Genomic DNA, 6,240 nt, shown 5'->3' on the forward strand with positions numbered 1-6,240 from the left:
AACACACTGCTCCTCTACTCCAGATAACACACACTGCCCCTCTACTACAGATAACACACTGCTCCTCTACTCCAGATACACACACTGCTCCCTCCAGATAACACACACCTCCTCTACTACAGATAACACACACTGCCTCTACTCCAGATAACACACACTGCTCCTTTACTCCAGATAACACACACTGCCCCTTTCTCCAGATAAACACACTGCTCCTCTACTCCAGATAACACCTGCCCTCTACTCCAGATAACACACTGCTCCTCTACTCCAGATTACACACACTGCTCCTTTACTCCAGATAACACACACTGCTCATCCAGATAACACACACTGCTCCTCTACTCCAGATAACACACACTGCTCCCCTACTCCAGATAACACACACCTCCCCTACTCCAGATAACACACACTGCTCCCTCTACTCCAGATAACACACACCTCTCCCCTACTACAGATACCACACACTGCTCCTCTACTCCAGATAACACACACTGCTCCTCTACTCCAGATAACACACACTGCTCCCCTACTCCAGATAACACACACTGCTCCCCTACTCCAGGTAACACACACTGCCCTCTATTCCAGATAACACACACCTCTCCCCCTACTCCAGATAACACACTGCTCCTGTACCCAGATAACACACACTGCTCCCCTACCCAGCGAACACACACTGCTCCTCTACTCCAGATAACACACACTGCTCCCCTACTCCAGATAACACACACTGCTCCTCTACTCCAGATAACACACACTGCTCCCCTACTACAGATAACACACACTGCTCCTCAACTCCAGGTAACACACACTGCTCCTCTACTCCAGATAACACACACTGCTCCTCTACTCCAGATAACACACACTGCTCCTCAACTCCAGGTAACACACACTGCTCCTCTACTCCAGATAACACACACTGCTCCTCTACTCCAGAGATAACACACACTGCCCTTCATCTGTGAGATACCACACACACTGCTCCTCTACTCCAGATAACACACACTGCTCCTCTACTCCAGATACCACACACTGCTCCTCTACTCCAGATAACACACACTGCTCCTCTACTCCAGATAACACACACTGCTCCCCTACTCCAGATAACACACACTGCTCCCCTAATCCAGATAACACACACTAAGGGCAGATCCAGGTTGGGGTCTGCACCCCCCTTTTCATCAGAAAATGACAATACTTTTTCTTTAATGCATTTTTTGTGCAGTAAAAAGTAATTCCTATTGACCTCAGAATATCTCCTAATATCATGCGGTCAGATTTAAAAATAAAAATTGGGGGGAGGGGGGAGAGCGGCACACTCAAACCCCCCCCCCCAAAAAAAAACAACAAAAAAACAGCTGGGTTGGCTTTCTGTGCTCGCCACGTTCCCTCACTAACAACTTCTTGTACCTTTTGATATTCCTGGATCTGTCCCTGCACACTGCTACTCCCCTCAGAGAATTAATCTAAACCACATATTTAATACAAATGCTCCAGGTTTGAGGCAAAAGGGGTTATAGCTAGACTTGAATATAAAAATATAAATGAAATGTAGTTTGATGAATGGTATGTTATCATTCATTTTATAATCATTAGTATTAATTGTGGTTAAGTCAGATTCCTCAAGCTTTCTCCACCAAAGTAAACAGCGCATATTAAACTCCATAAATGGTTAAATTTATATGCAAGACCTAGGTCCCCTGCAAACTACGGTACAGTATGTACTACTTCCAGAGTGTGTGTGTGTGTGTGTGGAACTACTCATACTAATATCAGCAGCAAGAATGGAAATATCATTGGTTTCTTTCCAATAAAATATAGGACTGAGCAATGGGAATCAACAAACCTCCACGAAAAAGAATGTGGGAGAATAAGGCAGGTCCTCTTGTTAGCTGCAGTAACATCAGCTAAAAATATGAAACACTTAAGGGAAAAGACGTTTCATCCCTTCATAGATTATATACGGTACATTACATTCATTTAGAAGAACACAAATTGGAAGGGACGGCTCCAATCTTAAAGAGTAACCAACGTAGAATGATCATACGTTAGGTAGCCAATTAATATTGCCCCTGAACAGTGGTAACCCTACTAATGATATACCGAGATTGCATGTTAAAAAAATATTAGCTTTGTGCTACATTAACATTCAATACCTCTAATTATGTACATCAAAGTCTAATATAAAAACAGGGTAGGGCATGAAAGCGTAAACAAATAAATGTGTACAGTTGACTCCAAAATATAAATGGAGATTCATTTCTGAGTGACCCAAGTATGACTAAATCCACCTAAAATTTATCTGTTGTATTCCTGGCTGACCAAGTCAATGAAAGGGGTAATACTCATTGTCAAAACATTAATATGTGTTTGATTATTAAATAATACTGTAATAATAATAATAAATGCTGTAAATAATAATAATAAATACAGTAAAAAATAATAACAACACTGCAATAAACCCAAAACATATTGAATAAGACTTATTCACATTATGTGTGTCACAAGTATAGTGCCTAAGACGAAGAAATCGTTCCAATTACCAGTACAGTATTATTGTGAATTGATTTGTATTTAAGTATATTATTATTGCATCCAGTGTATTTGTATTGAAAACAGCAGTAATTTACAAATTACAACATATTGATATACTGTAGTTTATAATACAAGTACATTGTAGAATGTGCTAGAGGGAATACCTATACAGTAACAACAAATTCATGCGTTTATGCTTATGTGCTATTTTACATAAAAATATATATTTAAATAGTAATTAGAAAGACAGGAGTGTGCTTAAGTTTAACCTTGGGGTAAAAACAAAACAAATTTAGGCGTCAGTTGTATCAGCACAACCTGGGGGAGGTGATGAGTGTATCTTGCACTAATGTTATGCAGCTGTTGTGCTCAGACACATTATAAATATATAAATGATAAGAATAGTTAAGTGTATTTAACTTGTATTTTAGGTTAAAGAACATTGTGATAAAGTTTTAAAGTGGTGACCTGGTCAAGGTGTCAATTAGATCCAATAAATCTCTCAATAATGGACTTCTCAATACAGAATAATTCCAACAGCAGATGTGTTTTTGTCCAGATATTTAGGAACACTGTCTGCTATTGACCAGACTCATGCGATGGCTGGCAATTATTTAAGACAATGGGTCAAGCAACACACCGACCTTATGTAAGTGATAAACTGTTAAACATACTAATATATCCTCTGGGCACTATTAATATAGTTTGCAAAATATAATTTTCAATATAGACCTACAATATAAACTATTAAAACTGAATGTTTGTTCATGTTTGACCAGTTAAAGCACCATAAATGTTCCCTCTCAGCACATTTTATTATAAAATTATTAATACATTTCATAAATCATTAAAGCATTTGTCATACAAACCAACCAAATACTAAACTTTAACCACTTCTCTTTTACTATTATAATTAGCTAATGCCAGACAAGTTTATTCTGCACAGAGACTCTCCTCATAACCAAAGGGTTAATATAAATCTATACAATACTGTACACACATCATTAGTAGCAGGAGTGTTTGTTTGTCTCCAGCTTACATAAGTTAAACACCGTAATAAATTTCCTCTAAGCCCATTTTAGGAAAAGACTGTTAACAGAATACTATACCCATACGTGTACAGTATTTTATAAATTAATGTACTAGTTTCAATTCAAATACATCAGATAATAAGATTTGTAAATATAAATTTACACTGTACTGTATGCTACAAATTGAATACATATAGTAATGTAGTGTATTTTAACTTACATAAGCTCATTATGGTGTCAGTACCTGGTACTTGGATTACATGTTTGAGAAAAACACCTTCCAAGACCTGGAGAATTGTATTTAAATACCTTAATATCTGATGGGTTTGTACGGAAAATATTGTAATAATTTACGAAATGATATTCAAACAATACTGACTAATAAAATAGTAACAAAATAACAATAAAATAAAACAAGAATACACTGTTAATATCCAGAAAGCAGCAGAGCTTACATAAAAAAAAGTCTATTAGTGACACCCATGGTAACAAACAAACAAATTATGACAATATTGACAATGCCCACTTACAGTACCTGTCCCACAAGGGTGGTGACAAGACAGATGTGAATATCTTCTATTCAATACCTGTATAGTAAGTCCTCCTCCAACGCGTATTCCTATAACACAAATTAACATATACACACAAAAATAAATGCGACTAATGTATTTTCCGAACAGGAAAATTCAAATTTATGCAGTTTGTTAACACATTAGCTAACACATGTCTCCCTCAGCCTCAACTCTTGTAAGCTGTAATCAGGCAAAGAGCTGTGTGTCCATGTTGATATACTTTTTCCTCTTTTTACTGTTTTTTGGGAGGGGGAACAAACCCTTAAACAGTATGGCTCCTAAACGTACATTATCTCCAAGTGGTGGTGGAGTTAAGAAAAGCCGTAAAGTGATGACATTAGAAGAGAAAATTAAAATTTTTGAAAAGTTACAAAGTGGCCTGGGTGAAGCAACGGTAGCTCGCCAGCTTCGTATGTTGTTAACTAATAATTAAACGACAAGGGTTGTGGAAAACCATTATGGTATTCTAAGGTAGCTTAGAAATAAAGAAAATATATACAGTAAATCTGAAAAATAAGGAAAATGAAGAAGACGGGTGAGTATGTGTGAGAAGTGAACATGTGTGGAGGTGGTTCTAGCCAAGGCCTTGGCTAAAAATATAAATATAAATAACTACTACATGGCCGACTCACTTGTAATGAAACTATAAGTTGTGGAAAAATCATTACAATACTCTAATGTAACTTAGAAATAAATAAAATATAATATAAAACTATAAAATAAGAAAAATTAAGAGCATGGGTGTGTGTGTGTGTGTGTGGGGGGGGGGAAGTGAATATCTCGAGGCAGTGGGTTATGGCTAGATATATGTAACTGTGGGTGCACTCCCTCTAGATGTGACATGATGGCATACACACAGCCGGCCCTGCAGCAGCCACACGTCTGTGAGTCAGCTGATGAGAATTTATGTGGTGGTGTTCCCAATTCTTATTAATCTCATTAAATACTGTATTAAGTTCCTCTAACGCAGATTCCTCTAACACGTCGTTTTTTAGGAACCCAACCCTCGGGTTGGAGGAGGACTTACCGTACTGTTTAACACTCATCCACCTAATTCCTTCCACACATGAGGCTAGTTGTGACCTTATGGCCTGGAAGTGCCATGCTGCATCTTTTTTTCTTTGGATGAATTTTTTACAACCTTTTTTTCCGTATGAAATCAAATAAGTACAGTACAATACAGTACTGTACATTAGATGTAAAATTGCTCTGTCACAATAACAGATACTGTATACCACAAAAATACCAGACATTTAAACTTTACATTGATGAAATCAGAAGCTGGGGTATGGGGGGGAATCTTTTCTTAAATTGTCCTTTTTCTTTTAAATTTTAGCCATTACTTTTATTTGTTTCATGATTTTATTCGTTTGGTTAGGATAAATGTGTAGGTTTGTTATGGTCTTTTTAGAATTTTTCTAGCATGTACAGTTTGGCTATAAGTGATTTTGAAATAAAAAATCCATCAACAGCAGTTCACACAAACAACAGTTACAAGTTTCAATAAGTAAATACTGAAGAAAATATTGTAAAACTAGTAAAAAAATAAATTTTACAGGTGAATATTACTGCACGTTGGATGGCAGGTGTGCGGAAGGAACAACGGAAGAAAGTTTAAAGGAAAAGTGCACAACTGGGAGACTACTGAAGTGTTCAAGCCTCATGCTAGGAGGGGTTGCCATATACTGTACCATATATAATTACAATAGTGTTAGATTACCATCAGAGAGAACAGTTCGAGGAGTGAAGTGCCCAAATCTTACTCATCAATCATAATCACTCGATCTTTGGTGAATTTTTCTCTTTTGAGTGAAGTGAGAATGGTGTCTGTACCAATTAGACAAGAATAAAAATTGACACAAATATCAGTCATGGAGCTCGAGTGTTAATAAGGAGCTAACAATTGTGGCATGACCTCTCTTACGTGAAATAGAAGGAAAGATTAAGAAGAGGGGAAAAAGATAATTAAGAAGGGGAGGAAAGAAGACTAAAAAGAAGAGGAAGGAAGAGAGGCTAAGAAGAGAAAGAAAGAATACTGTACAAAGAAAAGGGAGAAATACCAAGAAGAAACACTATATGTCAACACTACTGTATAACAC

General features: G+C 37.0%; 1 long non-coding RNA gene across 1 annotated transcript; it reads right to left on the reverse strand.

Moving 5' to 3' along the window:
- Nucleotides 1-205: 205 nt before the first annotated feature.
- LOC121855559 lies at nt 206-928 on the reverse strand. Its single transcript, XR_006086811.1, has 3 exons — nt 681-928; nt 331-388; nt 206-233 (listed from the first exon to the last, which is right to left on the reverse strand). It is a non-coding gene; the product is annotated as an uncharacterized LOC121855559 (long non-coding RNA).
- Nucleotides 929-6,240: the final 5,312 nt, after the last annotated feature.

Source organism: Homarus americanus, unplaced genomic scaffold, assembly GCF_018991925.1.
Source record: "Homarus americanus isolate GMGI-L3 unplaced genomic scaffold, GMGI_Hamer_2.0 scaffold48406, whole genome shotgun sequence".
Taxonomy (NCBI): Eukaryota; Metazoa; Arthropoda; class Malacostraca; order Decapoda; family Nephropidae; genus Homarus; species Homarus americanus.